The sequence below is a fragment of the Mus musculus genome, chromosome 10 (genome assembly GCF_000001635.26).
Source record: "Mus musculus strain C57BL/6J chromosome 10, GRCm38.p6 C57BL/6J".
NCBI lineage: Eukaryota > Metazoa > Chordata > Mammalia > Rodentia > Muridae > Mus > Mus musculus.
Window position 1 is genome coordinate 117,834,027 of NC_000076.6, and position 26,438 is coordinate 117,860,464.

Here is a 26,438-nt window from a genome sequence, read left to right on the forward strand (position 1 = left end):
TCCGTGTATTCAAAGATGCCTTTGATATGCAGTTAAGGCCACTCACAGAAAGGGGGTGCCATAAATTGTTTCCCTCCAGCGGTACAAACACAACACCTTATTTACCTGCATAATTACTAGGAAACAGAATGCAGTTTGGGGGATGGAGAACTGGCTCAGTGAAGAAGAGCTCTTGCTGTACTTGGGAAGACAGGTTTCATCTCCCAGCACAAAACACCATGGCTTGCAGTCTTTTCTAACTCCCTTTCCAGAGGCTCTGATTCTCTCTCTTTTGGTGTCTGAGGGCATCAGGCACATACATTGTGCACATACATAGGTAGGCAAATACACATAAAATAAAAGATGAATTTTTTATAAGCTATCTTTAAAACATTTATTTCCTGCCAAATCTATTCACCCCCAAATCCCATAGAGGTTAACATTTTTTACACTAGCATATATAGTCTGGATGGATGGTCATCTGTAACAATCAGCAGAGCACAGAGACAACAGGACACTGGACAGATCCCATAGAGGTTAACATTTTTTACACTAGCATATATAGTCTGGATGGATGGTCATCTGTGACAATCAGCAGAGCACAGAGACAACAGGACACTGGACAGACACTTCTGTTAACAATTCTGAGTTTCAAAGTATCCACTTCAGCTATTCACTTCTTGTCCATATACACGGTGGCTCTGTCAGGGATTGAAAAACTAAAATCTATTTTACATTTTACATTTATGGTCACAAATGTTTGCCTCCATAATGTATTGTACCACCTGCATGCCAGGGGCCAAGGGTGTCAGCAAAGGGTGGGTATCTGTCAGATGCCCTGGAATCAGTTAGTAAAGGCTGTGAACCACCATGTGGGTGCTGGGCGTTGAACCTGGGTCCTCTAGAAGAGCAACAAGTGCTCTCAACTGCCAAGTCATTTCTCCAGCCCCACATGAAGGATTTAAGAAAAATTCTTTTACCCCATGTGTATTCATGCATGCACACACACATATGCAAGAGCACAGGCAGCAAAGTTTATCTGCCTATGGGAGTCAGAGGACAACTTTAGGAACTTGGGTCTCTCCTTCCAGCACATGGATCCTTCCTGGCCATTGTCTTGCCAGTTCTCCATTGTAGGTTTTTAAACAGAAATTGTGTTAGTATTATCTTATATTATTCTTATCCTAATTTGAATTCTTATTTATAACTAAGTGGATTTTATAACCCTTAGAAACCTTATTGACATGATTTCTAAGGGAAATAAATGATGATATGGTAGTTTTATAAATTATAAGACTTAAAAACTGTTTAAGATAACAGCTTTCAATTAAAAAAAAAAAAACACCCCACAAAAGACAGGAAGCAATATGTACAGGTTAGCCTTAATTATCTCCAGAAAGTTAAATGGACCCTTGTTAACTACGGCATCAGGATGTTCTTCAATACTAAGAACCTGAAGATTCACCGACACACCATGCCTTGCCCTGGCAGGTTCAGATATTCCTTGGGAGTGCTGGTGAAACGGTTAGCCAGTCAACTGTGGTGTGAGCACAGGGACCTGACTTTTATGAGGATCCCCAGCATCCTCATAAAAGCCCGAGTGTGCCTGTAGTCCCAGCACAGGAGTGGGAGGGGAGACAGGCGCATCCCTGAGGCTTCCTGGCCAGGCAGTTTAGCAGAATGTGGAGGCTCTAGCTTCAGGAAAGCCTTTTCCTGAGAAGTTAAGCTGGCGAGGGACTGAGGAAGACACCCACTGTTGATCTCTACCAGCCTGTGAGTTTCTAGTTATCTGCTTTTAAGGTGCTTGAAAGTAACATTTTCATATCTTAATGTCTTTTTCAAAGAAGACATTATTATCAAAGACTTTCTAATCCATCGCAAAACTAATTCTAAATTTCTAAACAATCCCAAATATACCAGGCTTCACATCTGCTTCGGTGGCAAACCCTGCTCTGTTGTAAATTGCTTTTACTACTTAAGCACTGACGTGAGTCTATTTCTGCCGTGTTCATCTCAGTTAGTGGGACTGCTCATGCCTCATATGCACAGTACTTTGTCACCTCAGGTCTCAGTATGAAAATACCTACCAACAATCCAGGGACGGAGGAGGTCTGAGTTCTAGGCCAGCCCGTGGTCAGCCAGGCCAATCAAAGCTACAAATTGAGAAACCCCATCTCAGAAAAACAAAACAAAACCAGAAACAACATAGTCAAATACAATCAGCTTAACACTTTCAAAGGAGTGCAAGTAGCTGCTTATGACAATCCTCAAAGACAAAGCATTCAATTCTTTTCTTTTCTTTTTTTTTTTTTTTGAGACAGGGTTTCTCATTGTAGTCCTGGCTGTCCTTGAACTCAGTAATTCTCCTGCCTCTGCCTCCCAAGTGCTAGGATTAAAGGCCTGCTTTCAATTCTTTATATACTTTTTTTTTCATTTAAGTTTTTAAAATGGAGGGCTGGAGAGATGGCTCAGCAGTTAAAAGCATGTATCACTCTAGTAAAGGGCCCAAGTTCCAGCACCCACACTGGGTGGCTAGCAACTTCCTGTAATTTCAGTTTCAGGGCTCTGCGCACCTCTTCTGACATCTGCAGGCATCTGTACAACGTGGGTCATACACATACACCCAGGCACATACAGATAAAAAGTAGTCCTGGTGACACTGCCTGTAATGTCAGGACTCAGGAGGCTGAGGCAGGACTGCTAGGAACTCAAGGTCAGTAAAAACTCCAACTCACCATCCCAAACAAAACAAAACACTCAGCCAACGAACAAGAACACTTCACACTCCAGAGAAATGTTACGTGTTTTTTTTGTCACTAAAAGCTTGCAAACGGCTTGCCACGGTGTACACACCTGTAATCCCATCAGGAAGCTGAGGCAGGAGGATTTTCAGTTTAAGGGCAGACCCTGTTACACGGGGAAGCTCCAAAATCTTAAGAACAGCAGCAGCAACAACAACAGCAGCGACAACAACAACAATAACAACCATAACAACAACAGCGACAACAACAACAACGGAGCCAGTAAAGCCTATGATTCAAGTGACAGTGCTTACTGAAAGGGAAAAAGCACAAGTGTATAAAAGCTAGCTAAAATGGAAGAAATCTCACTAGCCAGGACTGCATAAATAGTACTTAGTGGCAACCTGTGAAGAATTTGGATGTCCTGGTCATAAAATCTGACTTCAGTATGTTCCCTAATTCAGAACCGTTAGGACACCCGAGCACTTAACTACTTCATACAAGCAGAGTTACTTTAACTCTCCTCCCTCACCGGGGTTAGCTTATGCAGGCAGAAGTTCTTTAGTCTCAATCCCTGAAGTGGACACCGAACATCGATTCCTTCTCTAAATCAAGCCGCAGTCCTGCTCTCTGGTGTCCCTGTCCTCTGAAGAGCGCTGTTCAATGACCTGAGTTCTCTTCACATCATATAATCTCTGCCTTTCACGAAAGTGTTCAGTGGAAAGGAGCAAGTATGGGTTTCTAACCAATTTATTTTTTATTTTTCATTGTGTTGTGTGTGGGTAGGTATGTGCATGTGAGTGCTTTGTTCCCAAGGAAGAAGTCAAATCATCGGACCCTAAGCTGGAGTCAGACAGCCGCTAGGGACCAAACCCAAGTCCTCTGCAAGAGCACCCCCAGATCCCAATAGCTGAGCACTTTTAACTAAAATTTAATTGTGTGTGCATGCATGCACAAAAACATGCAATGGTGTGCATGGGAAGTCTGAGGACAACTTGAGGGAGTCAGCTGTCCCCACCATGTGGGTTCTAAGCATCTACTCAGGCTTGGTGGGATGGTGTCTTTAACCTTGCTGAACTACTTTGCTGGATGCTTTTTAACCATGCTTTTTTTCAAGTCTTGCTTTGGCAAGGATAGTCATGTAAAAAAAAATAAGATACTACTTTCTACAGAAGTATTGAAGAATAGACCAATCTATTCCTTTGTAGCTTAAATAATAACCAAGAGGTTACAGGTTAGGGTCTTTTTCTATCTGTAAGTTTCCCAGGTGGCCCACTTTGGTAGTTAGTAGTGATCTGGTTACAATTCACAGTCATTCTTTCTCCTTCTACTCTACCATGAGATCAGAGGCCCCAGAAACCTTGATTCCTCTTACCTTAGACCCTCAGTTTTGACCCCCAGAACTAAAACGTAAGTTAAGATGATTAGCCAGCAGTGAACCCACAATTGACTCACCCACCACCTAGCAGCCTCCACAACCTGAAGCTAGTTAACAGATCTAGATCTAGGTGATTCTAATCTTTTAAAACTTCTGTTTAAATAAAATAAATTAAAACAAAAAACAAAACTTCTCACTGTTTAACAAGATTGTCACGATTGTTCTTTAGTATAAACACAGAAAAGAAACAGCAGTTTTTCAAAAGCAAAAACAGTGCCATCAGGAAGCCTTTTTGAAAAATGTCTGTTTAATGTAGATATATCAAATTTTCTCATGCCAAAGAAACAAATTAAAAGCAATATGAAGCTGGTACAGTGGAAGCTTGTCAGCAGCCACAGCTACTCAGGGTCAAGTAGGCAGATCACAGAAGCCCAGGAGTTTGAGGCCAGAGGCAAAAGAAGTGACAAGCCAAACCAGAAATAAGCTTTAGAAGTAATTATCTAAAGTTATGTGACCAAAGACGTGAAGCCTGCAAAGAAACTTCAACAAGCCAATCACATACCATTAAGGATTCTGAAATGAAGTCCCAGCACTCAAGATTTCCTGTTAAATCTTCAGGAATGGCTCATTTCACTGTGGACTTTTTTTTTTTCATATGATCCTTAGTTTCACAGAAAGAGGTTTCCCTCAACACTAAGGCTATCAAGTGCCCATTGCTGAGAAAAGCTTTTCAAAACCCCAATTTTTCCTCAAGAGTATTTACAATCATCCATAGATACTGTTATTACTTGCCCTAAGACAACAAGCAGGTTTGTTGTTTTCAACACTATGTCAGGGGCTGGAGTAATGGCTCAGCAGTTGAGAGCACTGGCTGCCCTCCCAGAGGATCAGGGTTCCATGACCAGCATTCTTATGGCAGCTCACAACAGGTTCTGACTCCAGTCCGAGGGAATTCAATGCCATCTTCTGGCAGCCAGGGACACTGCACTCATGTAGTGCACAGACATTCAAGCACGCATACATACATATGTACATATATGGGCAGTTCAGGAATGACTCAGTAGTTACAAGTACTTGCTGCTCTTGCTGAGGACCCAGTTCAATTCCTAGCACCCAGTTGGTGGCTCACAAACATCTATTTCAACTCCAGTTACAGAAGATTCAACGCCCTCTCTGAGGGTGTGCATACACAAACATGCAGGTAAAATATCCACAGGTACAAAATAACAGTAAACCTAAAGACAAGTGGCTGGGTGGGCTCCTGAGACGGAATCACTTTCCTTGGAGTCATATCAAATAGACGTGCACACAGGGTGAGGCTTCATTTTCAAACTACTTCAAGAACATTTTAAACAGTCAGGGCAGTAAACAATATACCAGAGCTCTAAGACAATTTACTCCAAGGAGTCACAAGTTGTGCTCACTGTTGGTCTTGCATCATAGAAATAAATGTCAATATAGTAAAAAAGAGCAAAGGATATCTTAGAGTTGCTGTCATCACAATCGTCACCATCATCACCAATAACAGCCCTGTACTTGCAGACTCCCTCCAAACATCTAAGCTATCTGCAGGATTCCTTGGATTATAACTGTGAAAATCAATGAGCAAAATGATTCATATTTAAACCTCCTCAAGTCTGGGAATACAAATGTTACGTCAGTCCACTCAAAGCTGAGGCAGGAGGATGGCAGGTTTGAGGCCAGCTTGGGCAATATAGTAAGACCTTTTCTCAAAAGCAAATCAACTGCTCCAAAATAACACCTCACATGACACTTGAAAAATATGCTTTTCATTGATTCTACAGGTGCCGGAAGCATAGATGCTCTAGAGAGCGAGTGTTACAGGATGTCTGATATCTGTACAAACATTTACAAGAGAGGCTTAGCCTCAAGTCCAACATCTCCATGTCTTCTTGCCAAGGAAAGCAAGGAAGAAAAAGCTTCAGAGAGGGAAGAACATGTTTTCCCAAAGCACCAGTGCAGTGGAGAGAAGAGAGACTCTTCTCTCCTTACCTTCTGTACTGCAAATAATTTAACTCAACGGTAAAGCCAAACATCTGAAAACTCAGCTGGATACCAACAGAGTTTGTGTAGTATCTCCAAATTAGAGAAATTCTAAGATTAGGCAAACATATACTTTGGCCTTGTCCCCTTTTATCTGAACAGTACAATATTTAAGATTTCACAGAGAGCTAGAGTTGTATAACTGAGAAGTTAACTCATTACCTAAAAACCTATAGTTTGTATCCGTATCTAACACATTAATATAGTGTCCTACTAGCACACCAAGCTAACTTAAAACCCAGGGTACGGAATGGAATATACAGGCTATTTGCTGTCTAAAACTACTAAGTGGATAAGAAGAGTTTGCATTTGTAACATTTTTTTTTAATTGAAACCTCCAGTTTCATTATGAGAACTTAGAAAGTCCCCCAATTCACTCCAAAGTGATTAGTGCCTTGTCTAACAAGTGCAGAGCCCCATGTTTGAGTCCTTCACATTGCAAGTCATCATTGTGATTGTGAGAACTACATTCTAATGTGAGGATGAACTTCAGAAGACAGGCAATTAGAGCCCAACTTTAGCCCAACTTTCTACTTCCTCCCCAAGCTCCACTTGAAACTGCTAAGTGGACAGAACATTGCTCTCATCTTTTTCCTATCACACAAGACAAAGAGGAAAACCACAGAAGGAGAGCGAACCCGCCAATGAAGCAACCAATTCCCTTTTTATTTTCAAAACAGGTATGGTTTAAGTAAAGAAAAAAAAAATGCAGAGACACAGTCTCACATAGCCCAGGCTGGCCCCGACTTGCAGTGCAGCAAAGGCCGACAGAAGGTGTTTTTTCTTTGCCTCCTCAGATGCTGGGAATACAGGTACAGACCACCTCACGAAGCTGGGAGAAAAATTAGTTGCTGAAATAAATTTTAAATCTTCTACTTCAAAAGCTTTAACTCTGCAATGTTTGTAACAGCTGCTCTCTAACATTTCTAACTGGCTATCTGCACCTCAAGTTCAAGGTCAATCCCCAACCCTGGAAGAAGTATCCAGCAAGTTAGCTCCTGAAGGCCTGACCTAGCTCGGACTGAACAGTCTCACCGATATAAAGTAGCACAACGGTATGAAACAGTAGCTAATAACCAGAAGCCTTAGGAACCATTCAGTGTATAAGAATTCAAACTGACTATAGTTAGAGAGCCATACTCTTAATCTAGACATGAGTGTATTTCAATTCAAGCATCTGCAATGTAACCAATCTTAAGTACAATATTCCAAAATATTACCACTCTGTATAATAAAAACCAGATGGAAATTTTGTAATCTGTGTTGTAAATATTTTCAGAGAATTTAAGTATACTTTTAGCACCTTGTAACTTACCCCTAAATTTTATTTCTTTCTTTGTAAGTTTTAGGGCTTTAATCAACTGCTGTGTACCCTCAATTTAACCAACTGCTGTGTACCCTCAATTTGAACATTAGGAGTAAGCATGGTATTGTTTATGAAGCACGGAAAATAAGTAAAGTTCTTTTTCTTGATGAATTTTAAAATTGTGCTATTTTTAAGGTGACAAAAACCCTGATTAACTTTCCACAAAATACAAAAAATACATTTTCTTGCAAAATCTATTGCTAAAGGGATCAATCTTAGAATCCAGTTAAGTGGTTTCAAACATAGGGCAACAGATTACACAGCAAGTCAAACTTTTACTATAAATGGATAAATTCCTTCTAGTGTCTCTTTTATTTATGTGTACCAGAGTATATCTGTGTGTGAGTGAGAGCGCCTGCCTGTGGGTATCTGAGGAGGCCAGAAGACAGGCTGCTGGATCCCCTGGAGCTAGACTTAAAAGTGGTTGTGAAGAAACCAGCATAGGTGTTGGGAACCCACTTCAGGTTGGAACCCTCTGCCAGAGCAGCAAGCACTCTTACCCCTGAGTATCTCAGCCTTTTATTCTATTCTTTGTAACTACTGTTCCCAGGATATTCTTGAGATTTCTAAGGAATTAATCTAAAGACTTTAGTCCTCCAGTGGTAATCAGAACCTTTCAACACCACTCCAAAATATCTACAAGTACTACAAAGATTAGCATTAAGTATAAGACAGCACAATGCTGCTTACAGCTGAATAAAAATTGTATCTAATGCTACAATGTACCAAGACACTACAGGACTTAAGACACTGTTCTTGTTGGGGGTAGTTGGGGGCGGGGGGGGGGGGGGGGGAAGAAGGAAAACAAATAGAAACAAAACAACACATACCTTTCCCATGTGAACCAACCAAACCAAACTCACAAAACATATTTAGTCACAACTAAAAAGCCTTAGGAAATTGAGGAATTTTTTTCAGCGAGGGGACTGAAGCTAGCAACTTGGACAAGAGAGGCAAACACTGACCACTGAGCCACATCCCCAGCCAGAAAGATGAGTTTCTACAGACTTTTAGTGACCATATGTTAACATTTTAAAGAGAAATAGTCTTTGACTATTTAGTGTATAAACCCTAAACTAACCTTGAACACTTTATTTTCTGGGAATGACACATGTAAATCAATGAGATCTCCTTGACATTCAATTATAAAATGCCAAATGTAAACTATACTTGGGAGGTGGACGTAAGATCAGCTAAGTTCTGTCTGTTGTCACGCGTTAATTTTTCCATAACTATTACATACCTAAGAGCTGAACATAAGCTTCCCATGCCAATCTTAAGACTTTACATGTAAAACAGCACATACAGTTATATGTTATCAATCTCTGCATAAGCACTAAGTTCTTCAAAGACCTTTACGTACATAGATCAAGTTATTCATATATTTATTTATAGACCAGGTTTCACTAGCCCAGGCTAGCCTTAAATTTATGGCAATTCTCCTGCTTCAATCTTAACTGCTGGGATCACAGCTGCAAAATACCATGCCTCGCACCACTTTAAAAAAAGGGGGCAGTGGTGGTGGTGCACGCCTTTAATCCCAGCACTTGGGAGGCAGAGGCAGGTGGATTTCTGAATTCGAGGCCAGCCTGGTCTACAGAGTAAGTTCCAGGACATCCAGGGCTACACAGAGAAACCCTGTCTCAAAACAAACAAACAAACAACAAACAAAACAAACCAAACAAAAAGGGCTGGAGAGATGGTTCAGCAGTTAAGAGCACTGACTGCTCTTCCAGAGGTTCTGAGTTCAACTCCTAGCAACCACATGGTGGCTCACAACCATCTGTAATGGGATTTGATGCCTTCTTCTGGTGTGTCTGAAGACAGCTACAGTGTACTCATATAAATAAATCTTTTAAAAAGGATTCTTTATTTCAACTTGTTACTCTTATAGGCTCTTTAGTGGGAGGGCTCACTTTCCCTGTATAGGTCAAAAGAAAATACTGGAATCATTATAAATGACCAATGATAAAATGATCAACGTGGAAAGTGAGAGATTCCCAAAGAAAATGTTTAATTCTTTTTAAAATGATTACACTGTTCTCTTTAGTCTCTGAATTAAGTCCCAAACATCACTATGTGCCCAGGTAAAATGCTAGGGACTAAGAGTAAAGCAGAATTCCTATTCTCATGGTGTGTTCAATGAACTCTACTGAACTTTCATCTGAGTGTCTATGTAACAGCGACATGCTAGTCATTTGAGGCATGCAGAAGAAATCTACCCCTTCCTTGGACCTTACAACTTGGTAGAACAGAGAAACACACACAACAGTAACAGAAGACAGGAAGTGATACAAGCCACGGAAAGAACAGTGGTAAGACAGACAGAAAAAGAAGAAAGACACGTTCATCATTTCTGTGTCCCAGACCACAGACTAAAAATTAAGCCGGCTTAGCATGGGGCCCTTCAGATGTTAATCTGAGGTTCGATACATTATAGCACAAGCAACTATATGTCCTTTTGATTTTACTTTGCAGCTTCCACAGATAAGGTCACTGAACTTCTGTGTCAAACAAGAAAGTACAAGGGAATATAATGTACTACAGAGATTAAAAGTATGGATATCAAACAAGACTGTCATTTGGGATTCTGTGTCTCTAAGTTAAAATTATTTCCTCCTCGGAGTATTAACTTCCTCTAACCAAAACCAGGGGATGAAACTACCTAAGGGGTTGACGTATTCCATACCATTTAGCTAACTATGGCACTCTTGGAGAAGAGAGCATAATGGGACCAATAATCTCTACCAAGATGTAATTCACAATTAAAAAAAAAAAAAAGTCACATTGCTTCCTGTGGATTGTCCTTTATGGATAGACCACGGCTTTACAAATCAGCAGACTCAGGTAATTGGTTATCTATTTTAGGCCTTAGTTTCCTCCTCATGAAACGACAGGGTGGGACCAGATGATTTAAAGAGTCTCTTTCCGGCCCTAAAAAGCCCCATGACTCTATTATGACTTAATACACTGACTTCATATCAGGCTTTAAGAGTGGTAAGGGCTTTAAATTAAAAGAATTTCTCCATTCAATTAAGTTACTTCTTGCTAAGATAAACTCCTTTCAGGCAAGTCTCGACAACGTTCTAATTATACAAAAGAAAACTGAAAAAAAAATGAATTTACAAGCTAGAGGCACTCGGTATATATTAATACACACTGCCAGCAAAGCAAACATTTCAACGAGACTCAATTGATTTTTAAAATATTGAAAAGTCCAGCCTGCATCGTAATGTCAACTTTCAACTTAGTAAAAAAAAAAAATGTGAGTTCCTATTACTGTAATAAAGAAGTGCTTGTATGCACACGAGTCGAGAGTCGCAGGGCCAAAATATCTTTCTAAAGCATTGGGGGGTGGGAGGGGGCAAGCGAAAGGAAAGCAATCCCATCTGCTCAAAACTCTTAAGCGAAGATGTTTCTTCCAAAGGCATCTTCTCCTCCCGCCCCCCTCCACCCCAAGGAAAATCCCGAGGGCCTAGTTCCCAAATTCACGGCGCTGATAAGTCAGTTTCAGAATCAGACACCTCGAGATGGCGAAAAGAAAAAAAAAAAAAAAAGGAGAAGAGGACAAACTTCCTGGATTTTTCTCTCTGCAAGAGAAAAAGAGATTTCCTCTTGCTGACGAAGGAAAGGCCCCTTTAACATTTTTTTTTTCCCTCTGCACGGTGGCGGCTGCCAGACTAGGTGGGGCTCGCTCCGCTGCCTTCCTCCTGCCACTTCCCGCAACAAATGAAGCAAGCCAGCCCCGATCCGGGCAAACTTTTTCCCTGTCAGGCTCGAGCCCGCGGGGCGCCGGGGAGTGGTCCCCCCGCCCCCCCTCGCGACGCTGCTCCGCCCGCCCGGCCCCGGGCTGGGAGAAGCCCGGGTGTCCGCAGAGGACAACTTTCTGGTTTCCGCTCTAACTTCCACCCACCGCCGAGGCGGGGAGCGGGGCGCGGCGGGGAAGGCTGCGGGGGCCTCGGGCAGGCGGGTGGGGGCTCCTCGGGCGCTCACTTCCTCCGCCATATTTCAGACATTTGACCCCTTCCGCAAAGCGCGCTGCTCCCCCGCCGCGGCCGCGGTTCCTCCCCGGCCGCCCCGAGGCGGCGCGCCCCGCCGAAGCGAGCGAGGGACTCGGGGGGCCCCCCGCCAGCCACCTGCCGCGCGCCCGGGCCACCCTCGCCGCCGCGGGGGCCATCGGGCTGCCCCGCCCGGTCCGCGCCGCACCCCACCTCTCCCCTCAGCCGGCGCCCGGCCCCCCGCCAGCCTCGCGGCCACGCACGCACCCCGCGCCCACCTCTCGCGCTGTCACCGGGTCGCCGCCGTCGCCCTCGCCGTCGCCGCGCGTTCCCTTCGGGTCGCTGCTCCCGGCGCCACGGCGGTCTCTGCCGCTGCCGCCGTCGCCGTCGCCGCCGCCGCCGCCGCTCGGGCTGCTTTCCACGCCTGACTCTGGGCGAGGTTTGGCGGTGTCGCCTTGACGTCAGGCGTTCAGCCTCGCTCTCGCTTCCGCCCGCGGGCGGGGCGCGCAGGAGCGCAGCCCGGGAAGGGGCGGGGCCGAGGCGGGCCCTGGCGGAGGGGGGCGGGGTCTCGTCGTGCTCGCCTCGCAGTGGGCCTCGCCCCGGCTCTCGGTCGCCGGCTCCGGCCGTGGCCCTTCTCCCCTGCCCTGCGTCTCGTTGCTGCGGTCGGCCTCGCCCCCCGCTGGCTGGGCTGTCCGACATAATCGGTGTCAGCCTCAGCGGAGCGCATCCGTTTCGACCCCAGCGGGTAACGGGGAGCTCAGGGGCTTGGAAACCTCTGACGCCTTCGCGGGGCCTCCGAGTGCACAGTCGCCAACGCCCCCAGACCGTCGGTGTTCGCGTGGTCCTTTGTGCTGGGGAAGTAACAGAGCAGCAGTTCCCACTCCCAGAGCGCGAGGGCAGCTTTTCATTTTTCAAATGGCCTTTCTTTAGGTTTGACAAGTATTTCAGCCTGTGGTGTGTTAAGCAGGGCCAGCTGTCCAAATTACCCTGCCAGACGCAGTTCGCGAATGGAGGATTCCAAAGCATGCTTATGGCCTGTGCCTAAGTGAACAGTTTATAGAATTAAAATAATTGGTTCATGGAAGAGCATGCCTGGGGCGCCTTCATGACTTTATAGATTACTCATAGATGTCAGTCTATGATGTGACTCCGAAAAGCTCTGTCCAAAAATGACTTGTTCCAAAGAGCACAAGAACTTACATCGATCTAGGTAATTAGAATATTTTCTCACCATCACCTTTAATATGAGAATCATGCTATCAGAGCTTTGTTTGGAAGACTTTGTTTCTGCTCTGATTACGCTCTCTTCATTGCGTGGTCCTGGCTGGCCTGACCTTGCTATGTTGACCAGCTTGGCTTTCATCTCAGATACACCTGCCTCTACGTATGGAGTGCTGGGGATTAAAGGCATGCGCCACCACTGCCAGCGAGGGAAAAGGTTTTGATGAACAAAACTTGAGAGGAAAGTACTGAAAGGAGTAGGCAATTTAGCTGGCCCTCCCTGTACAAATTATTCTGGAAATTTAACGAACCCTAGAAGAGAAATGGAGACGTGACCACTACGCTAACCTGAGTTAAGTGAGCGAGTAAGAAAGAATTATAGCTGGGTCTCAGGATGCCAGTCTGTAAGAGCACACCTCTTTCTTCTGCAGACTGAGCAGGAGGTGGCTCCTTGCAAATTCTAGGTTGCTGAGGCCACAGAGTAAGTTAAAGCCAACCTAAACGGTTTTGTGAGATTCTCAAGAAGTTAAAAAAAGGGGGGGGGCATAGCTTAATGATCCAGTACTTGTCTAGCAAGTGTCCGAGTGTAGTAGGTTCAACCTTTAGAACAACAAAAAAAGAAAAAACCCATAATTGACAGTTGTGTGTGCTTCTGCACGCTTGTGCCCTCGCCTGTGGGCACACAGAAGCCAGAGGTGAACAGGTTATTTTCTGTCGCTCTCCACTTAGTTGTTTTGAAACAGGGTCTCTCACTGAACCTCACCAATTAGGCTTGAGTGGCTGGCCACCAATCTCAAGGGAGTCTCCTGTCTCCATTCCCACCACTCTGGATTCTTATGTGACTGCAGGGGGACTGAACTGGAAACCCCGGTTCTCCTGCCTGGGTAACAAGCCCTTTGTCCTGCTGAGCCCTCCTCCTCCCTGACAAGTTTTTGATAGCAGCGTTTTCCAGCTGCTTCATGGTTTGTATTACTTAAGTATTACCTATTTCAATAATTGTTATTTTCTCAGAACAACATTTTAGTGGCGGTTTCAAAGGCAAGTTTTGGAACAATCTGTTGGTATTGTCAATTATTCATGAATAAATTGCAATTTCCATTTTGCTCTTACCAATTACATATATACTCTGTCTTCACGTATAGCAGAAAAGAGCATCAGATCCCATTATAGATGGTTGTGAGCCACCATGTGATGGCTGGGAATTGAACTCAGGACCTCTGGAAGAACAGCCCATGCTCTTAACCACTGAGCCATCTCTCCAGTCCCCTATTTTATCAGTTATTGAAGGAAGATTTGACATGTCTCAAAGACTGACATTTTGAGCCAGGGTACTGATTACCAATGGGCTGTTTTGGTTTTATTTTTTTCTTTGTTTTAAACACTTTGACATTTGGGCAATTGCTTTTTTCCTTTGAAAGCCAGAGTTTGTGGCGTTGTTTAAGCCAAAACACTTTTATCATCTCACTAGGCTGATAACCATTGCATCTCTTATTAAATCATGATCAGCGTATAGAGCCCCCCAGAATGGACTCACTTTTGAATTTGAACCCCTTGCCCTATTTACCTGACAGACCAGGATATTGTCCGCTGGCAGCTTCAGTTTAACTTGTATGCAAACCAAACTCATTACCATTGTCACCAAACCCGTTTTCTCTCCCTTTCCTTTGCTAATCGTACCTCCTTCTTTTCAAGTCACCCACTCTTCAAGCCTGTCACCCTCCTCTGCCCTCCCCCCTCCTCTACAATGATTCATCCACTGGTGCATCTGTGAGCAGAGGTTGGACCAAGTCTTCCAGGCTCCTCTTGATACAACTCGGCTCCTGGACCTTTGCAGCCTAGGAGGTTCGAGCTGCCTACTGTGACCCATTTTACACATTGTTGCTAGATAAATTATCTTAAAGCTTGCTCAGTAATTTACTCCCTTCCTCTTAGAGGCCTTCAAGTACTCTTTTCTACAAAGAAGTAAAGATATGTTACACTTTTCTCTTTCACTTCCAGCTGCATGGTCAGAATGGGCTTCTCATTTGGCTCCAATGAGTAACTCTCCCACCCCTCGGCTGGGTACTGGTGATTTCCTGTGTTTGGAAGGTCTTTTCCAGCCCTTCTCAGCACTCCAGACCCATCTACTTTCTCCAAGAAATAGCATCTTTCTCCTGATGTGTCAACATAAATGTGTTTCTTTTGCCTGCCCCCCCCCTCTCTCCTTCTTTCTTCCTATCTCATAATACAGTATTGCTTTCCTTTTGTCAGTGGTGACTATCCCTCTAAAGAGGGATTTGCAAACTGTTTCTATCAAGGGCCAGGTAGTACACATTTAAGTCTTTAGAACAGAGGGTCTGTGTTGTAGCTTCTAAAGTGAACAGCGATTCAGCTTTTCAACAGTAACACAAAGGCAGCCATAAACAATACAAAGAAAGCCGTCAAGGTGACTCCTTAAAAGTGCTTGCTGCCAACCCTGATAACCTAAGACTGACAAAGTGGAAGAGGAGAATTGACTCCCATCGTGATTTACCCTTTGACCTCCATACTCTTAGCACAAGTATACACACACACACACACACACACACACACTAAATAAGCTAATGTAAAAGAATTACAAAGTATAGATATACTTGTAGTTCAATGAAACTTTACTTATGGATGGGGGCTGGAGAAATGGCTTAGCCATCCAGAAAGCTCTTGTAGAGGAGCAAGGTTCAATTTCAAGCACCCACATGGTGGCTCACAACCACCTATAGCTCCAGGTTCAAAGTTCTTTTCTGACTTCCACAGACATCAGGCAAGCATGTAGTACACACATATGCATACACTCAGGAAAAAGTCATACATAGCTCACACACATAGGCTTAATCTAAAAAAACAAAAACAAACGCACTTTACTCATGGACCTTAGAATGTGACTTCCATATAATTGTTATATGTCACAGAGTAATGATCTTTTTTTAAACCACTGCTAAGATTTGTGATGAGCCAGGTACGTGGGTATGAAACTTACATAGTAGCCCTTACATTTAAAAGACGCCTATGGCTAGCTTAACAATGTCATGTTACCAGGCTGACATTTTAAAGTTAATTAACTAATTAGGTCTTTTGAGACAGAGTTTCTCTTTGTGTAGCCCTGGCTGTCCTGGAACTTGCTCTGTAGACCAGGCTGGCCTCCAGACCATTGGGATCCACCTGCCTCTGCCTCCTGAGAGCTGAGATTAAGGGCTTGTGCCACCACTGCCCAGCGCATGTTTCTTATTTTGTTCCCGTTGGCATCTGGCATGATGCTAATCACATAACAGGCTTTCAAGATACGTTTGCTGGAACATTCTGTTTCTAAAGTAGTGTGGAACAGTCAGAGACTCGTCTAGAAAGTCCGTTCAGCTTTAGATGGGAGCTGAGTGGTTCTGGGTATATTCTGTAACCAAAGGTTCTGTAAGTTTTGTCTTGGACCTGTCACAGAGGGGCTGATACCACCTGCCTTCTAGAACTGTTAGACAAGGGTTAGAAAGCAGCAGAGCCTCAGCCCGCAGGGCAAGCAGAAGCTTAAAGCTGGTTTGTCCTCATTTAGGAAGAAGAAAATTAGCAGAGTGTTCAGCTATGGACATCACTGTGTTTAGCCTGACACAATACTTCTAATCCTTTATGGTTTTTGCTTCCTTAACTTTAATATCTACACTTTGGCTTCATTTCAAAAGCACACAAAGGTATGAGAGTGGGTTTCTTTTTGAGACAGGGGTCTTGCTGTGTAGCTCGGCCTGACTTTGATCTCCCAGTATCCCTACTAACTTTAGCCTCCCACGTGTTGGGATGACAGGTGACACGTACCATCACACCTGGCTCAAACTAGTAGATTTAAAAATGAGAAATCTCAGCTAAAAGTGGCCCTAACCAGTGCCCAGGCAAAGGCAGAAGGATAGTGAGTTCCAGGCTAGCCGGAGCTGTACAGCAAGGCACTGACAAAAACAGGAAAAGAAAATGAGAAGGGTAAATGTGTTGTTTTCTTAGCAGCTAATGATCATTGGCCTAAACCAGGCTCATACTGTTCAGCTTCCAACCAAGCTTCTTTGTCAGGAGCGTTAACATCTCTCCACCTGGGGCTGGTGAGATGGCTCAGTGGGTAAGAGCACTCGACTGCTCTTCTGAAGGTCTGGAGTTCAAATCCCAGCATCCACATGGTGGCTCACAACCATCTGTAATGTGATCTGACTCCCTCTTCTGGAGTGTCTGAAGACAGCTACAGTGTACTTACATATAATAAATAAATAAATAAATAAATCTGTTTAAAAAAAAATCTCTCGACCTTAGGTATTTTTATGTTATTTCACTCGCAAATGAAAAAAAAAAAAAGAAACTGATCCTTTCAAGGTAGTGTGTTGTTGGATGTTCCTGTGTGTGTGTGTGTGTGTGTGTGTGTGTGAGTGTGGAACTGAGTATAAGTATAACATATACATCTTCTTCTGCACATTTGTAGCCATTCTCCTTGGAAGGACTTGGAAGCTGAGAAGAATAAGAGGATTGCTTATTCAATGCAAAAGTGGGAAAAAAAATTGCCTTAAGTCCCCTGTTGGTTTCACGTTGTTGTTTTGGTCAAAGATTGCATTCCAAAGTCTACCTAGTTATTTTATAAATTCTGTCATCTGGTAATTACACAGGAGACCAGGTAAGGGCATATGAGGCTCTGCCACGGTGGGAAAACAGCTCAGAACTTACTCTCCTAGGGTACTTTGTGTGCCTTTACGATTTCTGTTTGGGGGAAATCATGTACTTATATGAAAGAAAAATGAAGCCTGGCACATTCTACTCTGTGTAATAACTATAATAACTGCTTACTTGTCTCCAGATATATTTCAAATTGTGCCTGCACTCTGCCACAGCAGTTGTGGGTTTGACCAACAAACCTGCCTACACCACATTAAATAAATCTAACAGTTACGTAATTTTGTCATTGCTAATGTCTATGATATAAAGCACAGATTACACCTAAAATTTCCTCTGCTCAAGCCTTAGCTGAGAAAACCCATAAAAATGAAAATGACATTCTGAGAGCCATCAGAAAACCACCGCAGAAGCCAACTTCATAAAATACACTCGGCCATGAAAATTTCATAAGCAATTTAAAGAGCCCGGCATGTTGCTCCAAGGAAAGCTGTTTGCATCCCGTGTGTGTGAGGCCCCATGTTTCACCCTCAGAGCACAATAGGGGGTGAGAGTAGATTAAATTAAGAGAAATCAAAAGCCATATGTAAGGCCTTGCAGAAGCTAGGCTGTCTCTGACTCAGTTAATATGCAAAAGATGCCTAAGAGTCAGCCGCGTCCTGGAACTTTTATCATCAGGATGGTAATTACTTCCTAGTCTGAATTTTCTCCAAGTCCTGTAGATAGGTTTTAATGGCCCAGGATATAGATGAGAGAGCAAGACTTAATCATCCAAAGCCATGTAGAATACATGGCGGAGTCGAAGTCTGAATCCCGGTTTACCTGCTGCCTTCTGGTAGTAGGCAGCTCCCGGCCCCTTTATGAATATCACATTTCAGGCAGAGAAAAATTTCTCATGTCTATTGGATACTCATCTGTTTTTCCAAAGTGCTCTCCTTCTCCAAGGCACAGTGGTCTCTTCTGTGAATCTCTTCAATTACTGCTATGCTACCCATTCGATACTACTTTCTCCTGTGACCGTTGAGAACTGAGACTACATCTCACGCTTGTTTGTAGGCACCATATTGCTGGGGCCATAAATAAGAAGTCAATGTCATTTCAGAAGACTTGCCAGTCCTGGTAATAGGCTCTACAGCAGCCATAGTAACCTGTGGTAGTTACTTAGCTGTCTTTCTTTCTTTCTAATTATTAAGCTTTAAAACATAGGCCTTTAAAGAAGTATTTAAAATAGGGGGTTGGGTATAAAATGGTAGAAAGATATAGCCCAGCGGTAGAGGACAGGGCGCCCATTGGTGAGGCCCTGGGGTTGCTCCAGCAGAGCAAGCAGATGAATAAATAAGAAAGGGAGGAACTAGCACAAGAAGTGGCTGCGTGGGCCGGCTTGGCATGTGTAACTTCACACGTGGGCATTTGAACTCCTCTCGCCTTGTGGAGTTTACTTGTTTATTTGTTAGTGAGGGAGAACCGCAGAAGCTGTGTGATTAAACAATGCAAAGAAGACAGTGCCCACCGCAGAAGGGGTACATTGTAGCTATTAGCTACCATCCTGTGGAAGCGCTCAGTCAATGTGGCTCCCTACTGCCCCCTGTGGCACAAATTTCACTTTGTGCAAACGGTAGGAGTTCCACAAGTCCTCAGATAGTCACTGTCTCTGTTTCTGACAGTCCTCAATTAAGGATTACTTGTGTTCTGCATTTGTTTCTTTCTGTGTGTGTATGTTATATGTGTGCATTTGTGAGGGTGGATGCACAATAAATTGTGTGTGTGTGTGTGTGTGTGAAGGTCATAGGTCAACCCTCAATTGAGGATGTCTTCCTTAATTCCTTTCCCCATCTTCTTTTGCAAACAGGATGTCTTATTGAACCTGAAGCTCACCGGTTTGCCTAGATTGGCTGGCTAGCAAGCTCCAGGACTCCCTACTCCTTTGGTCTCTGCTTCCAAAGTGCTGGATTTCAGGCACCAATACTGCACCCAGCTCGCTTGCTCTTCCTTCCTTCCTTCCTTCCTTCCTTCCTTCCTTCCTTCCTTCCTTCCTTCCTTCCTTCCTTCTTTCTGGGGATGCTGGGGATATAAACTCAGCTGGTCTGGAACTAGAGAACTCATGTCTAGCTGAGATGACAGTTGTACGCCCCCATCAATGGCAGATGACAGCTGTGCACCACCATTGATGGCTTCTGTGGCTTCTTTTCTGTCAGTCGCCTGTAACCTGAAATTACGTTGTCATTGGGAACAGTACCTTGATACTTAGGGCACGTGTTCACTGATGTGACTTTATTTGTTTGTTGAGATAGGGTCTCACTGTGTAGCTTTGGATGGCTTCGAGCTCCTCATCAGGGTGGTCTTGAACTTACAGTCATCTGTCTTTCTTTTCCTCTTAGTGCTAGGTTATAGGCATGTATGCTACCATATCTGGTTCAATGTGACTTCAAGGAAGCTCAGAAAGGAGGCCTATTTTAATCCACACACACTGAAAGCACGGTTTCAAGCTTTCTCTCCATCATGACCATTCAGCATTTGTATTATTGATCTCTTGGTTTTCCACAGTGCATCCGTGTGCAGTCTGCCTTTTGCTGGCTGTTCTATCTCAGTCTTGCTTTGGGTTATACCTTCCTCAAAGCGTATTCCTGGGCCCCTCTCTTGACTACTGTTTCCCCCTCCGCCCCCTGGCCAACTTTATAACTCTGTCCTGATTTTCTGTGACTCAGCTCCAGGTGCATCATCAGTTGCCTCCCGGAAAGCTTACCCTGGCTGACCTCTCCCAACCTCCCTTCCTCCAGGAATCCTTCTCCAAGAACAGGGCATCACCTCCCTAAGAGGAAGTATGATGCTTCCTTCTATACTTGGTCCATGGATCGAATCTGTCACACTCCTATTGATTCTACCTCCGAGCTCACTCGAATCTGGGCCCTCCTTTCCCTTTCCATAGATGGCTTAGTCTATGCATTTTCACCTTTGCCACCTTTCTGGCCATTCTCTGGTCATAAGTATTTATATGCATGTGATTCACGTATGTATATATGCTTATGTATTTTATTGTATTTGTGCATATGTGGTGCATACATGTATATATGTTTGCATATTTTATTATATTTGTGTGTATGTAATGCATGGATGTATATATGCTAGGTAGGTATATTTTATTGTATTTGTGTGTATGTGGTGCATGTATATATATATGCTTATGTATAGTTTATTATATCTGGGTGTATGTAGTACATCCATGTGTATACATTTATGTGTGTTTTATTGTATTTGTGAGTATGTGGTGCATGCATGCATATATGTTTCTATGTATGTACATGTATGTATGTGTGTGGAGGTCAGAGATCAGCATCAGGTGCCCTCTGTTACTCTCCATTTTTCTTGAGACAAGATTTTCTCACTGAACCTGTAGCTCAGTGCTTGGCTGGACCAGGGGACAGGAATCCTCCTGTCTCCACCCTACGCAAAGCTCTGGAGTTACAGTAGAATTTTTACTTTGGTGCTGGAGATCTGAACTCAGGCCTTAGGCAAGTGCTAGATCCACTAAGTCATCTCTGCAGAGTCCTCTAGTCAAAATCCTAAAAACCAATTTTTATTATGGAAACCTGCAAACATACATAGATAGAAAAGACCAACGAACCTCTTTGTTGTCCTCGGCCCATTTTGATATTTCATTTCATTTTGTTAATCTCAGATTGAAGAACAGTCAAGGCAGTATTTTATTTCACTTGAAAGTCATTCAGTGTCATCTCTCAGAGATAGGAAAAGGAATAGAAGCACAAGCGGGACATAGTGGCCTATGCCTGTGATCTGAGCTCCTCGGGAGGCTGAGGCAGGAGGACTGTGAATTTAAGGACAGCTTGTGTAACATGCGGGGACAGTAGCAGCATCTCATAGCAAACAAATACATCCACTACAAGGCCACTGTCACATTTAACAAAATTAGAAATGATTTTCGAACACCATCTATTATCTAAGCCATATTTAAATTTTCCTGATTGCACCAAAGAGGACTTTGATTTGTTAGCTCGTGATTCAAACAAGTTGAAATATTTCACATAATTGTTGTGCCTATTAGATATTTTTTTCAATCTCACTACTCCCTCTGTTGAACATGTGTTGATTTGTGTGTGTGTGTGCTTGCATGTGCGAGAGAGAGAGAGAGAGAGAGAGAGAGAGAGAGAGAGAGAGAGAGAGAGATATCTTTCCAGATTTTATACAAATGGCAGCCCTTTAGGTCTCCCACCCCTACAAATACACACATCCCATGTGGGTGTTATCTTATGTGGAGAAAAATACACACAACAGTAGGAAACTCTTCCCCCAACTCCAGACAGGACTTTGCTAGTTATTAACCACCGTTACATAAAACCGCCACAAGTGGTTCCTTCACAAACCAGGTTTCAGGTTGAGGAGGCAGAAGCTGGAGAGAGACTCCTGCTCTTTCCATCTGGCAGGGGAGCTGGAGAAGTGAATAATATGATGACTAAGGAAGAATGGTTTAAGCAGGAAAAAAAAAAAAACCCTACTAAAAGATGATTCTGGGAGACACCTTATCAGATTCAAAAAGGACCCTGCCCACATGTGTAGGTCCTTCTGGCTTACGGCAATATAGTTAAGAAACGAGTTACTCAGTAGGATTCTGGTAAAAATTTTAGTAATTTTTTTGAGACAGGGTTTCTCCGTGTACTAGAGCTGGCTGTCCCAGACTCACTTTGTAGACCAGGCTGGCCTTGAACGTACAAAGATCTCCCTGCCTCTGCCTCCCAAATGCTGGGATCAAAGGCCTGTGCTGCCATGCCTGCCAAGTTTCAAGGATTTTAACAGTAGCAGAACCCACAGTCATCTAAAGTTACATATTACCCAAGCCCTGCCCCTGATGCTTCCCGGCTGCTGCTGCCTCCTTTTTGGCTTTGAAAACGATGTCCTTTAGCTTTTCTTTTTTTTTTAAGACGGGCATGCTCATCACTGATGTGTCTATATATTTCCTTCCTGCTTTGCAGCAGATCTCTGAACCACAACTTTTTTTTTTTCTAGCACCCTTTTTCTCTTGTAACTGACTTTATCCAAATTCTTCAGTGGTTGTTACATCCTTAATGCTTAAGAAGGGGAAATAAAGGGTTAGAAGATCTCGGTAGCCAAGGGAAGGAAGTTATGTTTAAAATATCTTTGGGCAGCAAAGTTTATCTGTTTACTACATGCCTGCCTGCATGTAGCTATTTATTTTGCCATTTGTATTCCCAAGCTGGGAGTCACCCCAGCCTCCTGCTGCTCTCCAGGTAGTTAGCTTAAGAGGACAGATAAGAATCCCCTCTCCCCAGGCTGGAGATTTGCACAGTCACAATTGCTTCATAAATGAAACGGTCCTCAATAAGCACAGAGACAGAGGGTGGCAGTCTTTGTAGAGCAATGTGAATGTACTTATACCACACCCAACTGTACCCTTAAAAGTGGTCAAATTAATTACTTTGGTTATGTAGGTCTTACCCAAATTAAAAAAAAAAAAAAAAAAGCCTTGGGGCTTTGACATCCCCACTGGCTGTGTGTTGTATATAAATTTATATATACTATATCACATGTAGTATATACTATACTATTTATATATAGATTTATAAATCTATATATCAGATATCTAGATTCTACAAAGCTAAGCTTAAAAGGAGACTCCATAATTCCCTGTGAGAATTCACACTACCTTTTTTTTTCCCTTCTGTGTAGCCCTGGCTGTCCTGGAACTTGCTCTGTAGACCAGGCTGGCCTCGAACTCGGAACTCGGAGATCCACCTGCCTCTGCCTCCCAAGTGCTGGGATTAAAGGCGTGCGCCACCACTGCCCAGCTCACACTGCCTTCTTAACTTTCTTTGCCTAAAATGAGGGGAGGGGTGACAAAGTTGAGCTATCTATACTCCCAGCATTCAGCTTGGGACACATGGGGAAGATGTTTCTTTTCTTCTTCCTTCCTTCCTTCCTTCCTTCCTTCCTTCCTTCCTTCCTTCCTTCCTTCCTTCCTTTCCCTCCCTCCCTCCCTCCCTTCCTTCCTTCCTTTCCCTCCCTCCCTCCCTCCCTCCCTCCCTCCCTCCCTCCCTCTCTCCCTCTCTCTTTCTTTCTTTCTTGTTTTTTTTTTTCGAGACAGGGTTTCTCTGTATAGCCCTGGCTATCCTGGAACTCACTTTGTAGACCAGGCTGGCCTCGAACTCAGAAATCCGCCTGCCTTTGACTCCCAAGTGCTGGGATTAAAGGCGTGCGCCACCACGCCCGTTTGGGAAAGATGTTTCTTAAGAAACAAAGTAAGGACTGGAGAGATGGCTTAGTGGTTAAGAGCACTAACTGCTCTTTCAGAGATCCTAAGTTCAATTCCCAGCAACCACATGGTGGCTCACTCTTCTGGTGTGTGTCTGAAGACAGCTGCAGTGTACTCATATAAATAAAAGTAAATAAAAATTTTTATTAAAAAAAAGAAACAAAAGAAGAAAGAACCACCCATCTCACAAACATGGAGAGCTGGATTTTTGTACCTCAGCCACCTCTGGTGCCAAGACTGCCAAGTCCAGTTGCAGTTGCCCCAGGGTATTGAATCTGAAAACTTTCTCTCTTCTTGGCTGCTCTTTGTCTGATCAGGCATCAGAGGCACAGTGGCTCGGGTGGAAATGCGTATACAGGAGATGGACCACATGACTGACTCAAGTTCGCTATGGCTAACACAACACACTTATGGAAGTTGCTCAGCAGGACCAGTCCCCTCATGAAGGTGGCAACTGTGTAGCTCTTCACTGTTGCAACTGATGAGGGCCACTCCTTCCAGCTCTGTAAGCAAGTCCTTTACTATGAATCAGACTATGATGGATGTGAATGGCCCCCATAGGTCTATATGTTTGAATATTGGGTCCCCACTTGCTGATACTGTTGGGAAGAGCTAAGAGGTTTGGTCTTGGGAGAGGTGTCTCAGTGGGACCAGGCTCTGAACACTCTCTGCCTCCTGCTTGCAGCCTGAGATGTGAGCTCTCAGTGGTTCCTGTGGCTGTGCCATTGTGGACTCTAACCCTCTGAAAGTGTCACGCCAATTAAACCCATTCTTTAATACATTGCCTCGGTCATGCTGCCTTTCCCCAGTAATAGAAAAGTGACCAAGACCCGGAGAGGAGCGGCAGGAACTCACTCAGTCCTGGTATTCTATCAGTTAGCTATGGATTTGAAGGATCAAATTTAGATATCAATAAATGTTCGTTTGTCAAGGGCATCTGCAGTCCTGATTGGGGTACAGAAGGCTACCTTAAAATAACCTCAAGGACAGGGACAACCACTGTGGAAATGCCACCACAGCCAGGCATCACACTGTATGAACCAGGGGTTGATGGGCATAAAGGACCTCATAGCAGCATGTCTAGAGGACTTTTATCTTCACATCAGCAGAAACCTTTACTGAGTGAGACAAAATACTTGAATCACATAGAATCTAAGTTATCTGAATTGTGACTTTTTTTTCTTAAACACAGGTACAGTGTTACAGTATTGTATAATGTTACAGTTACTATTTTTAACACTTGTAATAAGCAGCTTTATAGTATTGAAGACTCATCTCATGGTTTCATTCTAAGCACAGGGTTTTCATCTTATCAAAGGATGTGTAAAACTTTCTTGACCTTAAAAAACAAAACAAAACAAAAACCAACGTAGGTTTCATTAATAAGAAAAATACCCTGTACTCAGGAGGCAGAAGTAGGCTGACCTCTGTGATCTGCGAGTTCCGGGGTAGCTAAGGCTACATAATGATATCCTGTCTAAAAAGGAAAGAGAAGTATGTGTGGGGGCGAAGGGAGTACGGTACGGAGGAGAACAAGAATAGGACTCATCGGATGAGTGTGAGAATACTAAATAAAACATCCCATTGACAACTATTTGCACACTGCTTTGCCCACAGTCAGAGTCAATAAATGTTAGCTGCTGTGATTTTATTATAATTTACTTCTCTGAGTTAAAAAAAAACATAAGTCTGTGTTTAGATTCCTTTATTTTTTTAAAAAAGGTTGTTTTTTAAATTATCATTTTCAACAAAGTGTATGCATATGTGTGTTTGTGAATAAGAGTACAGGTGAATAGGCTTTGTCTCTCTGATCTGGAACTACCTTGGTTGTGAGCTGCCTGATACCGGTGCTGGGAGTCAAACTCTGGCCCTCTCCAAGAGCAGCATTTGTCCCTAACCACTGAGACCCAGTGGGATACAGAATCCACATTTATATTGCTCAGTGCCGTCGATGCTGGGAGTGACTTCTGTCTTCACCGCAGCTATGAAGATGTCTGATCCGGAGGTTCCTGGTAGACTTGACATTCTGATGAGCCAGTGGAGTTTAATGGAAACAATAAAGGTATTAGAGTAACCAGAACCATCCTGCTTTGCTTGGCCAACAACTGTTCAAAGAGAAACAGTGTTGATTTCTGAATACTCTGAAGGTTCAGGCTGGTTTTCCGTAGCTTGAAACTTCTTGCTGTGTCATCTAAGTCGCAGCAGCTACCGGAGAATTTCCTCTAGTCTAGCTCATGATTTTTTAGTAGAAAGCAGGTGGTAGGTACGTATCTGCTGACTCAAATACTTTCAAAACAATCATTGAGAAACATCTCTGTTAAGTGCTCAGAAGTACGGTCCACTTGACAATCATTTGTGCGTGTGAGAGAAACGCTAGGAAGAACTGTAGAGCTGTTGCCTTTGGAAAAAGCTAAAGCAACTAACACGGGGGAGGCGGTGTGTTCGTCATCTTACAAACGAACTGCCTACCTCAAGGCTGCTGCTGTCTGTGGGTCCCTTCTCAGACCGGACAGGCTCACAGATCGCCTGCACACGCAGCGAGCCACAACCTGGAGAGAAGGGGACTGGGCTCTGACGGCACTGTCCGTGCCTCTTCTCTCGGACCACTTATCCTAAACCAGAACTCCTTGCCACCTTAGCCCCTGGCACTGGTGCCTGGCGTCACTTTCTCAGCTACTGAGTGTTCTGAAGTCACCCTTTGGAATTCCTGTTGTCACTGTTGGGATCTAGCAGTGACTCTTTGCTAAGGGGAACTGAATCACAG

General features: G+C 43.7%; 1 protein-coding gene across 1 annotated transcript in view; it reads right to left on the reverse strand.

The window, feature by feature from the left end:
• Rap1b (RAS related protein 1b) overlaps positions 1-11,948 on the reverse strand; it is a 31,378-nt gene extending 19,430 nt beyond the window's left edge. The window contains exon 1 of the mRNA NM_024457.2: positions 11,805-11,948. The gene's annotated coding sequence lies outside the window, so the exon portion shown is untranslated. The remainder of the gene's footprint in view (positions 1-11,804) is intronic.
• Positions 11,949-26,438: the final 14,490 nt, after the last annotated feature.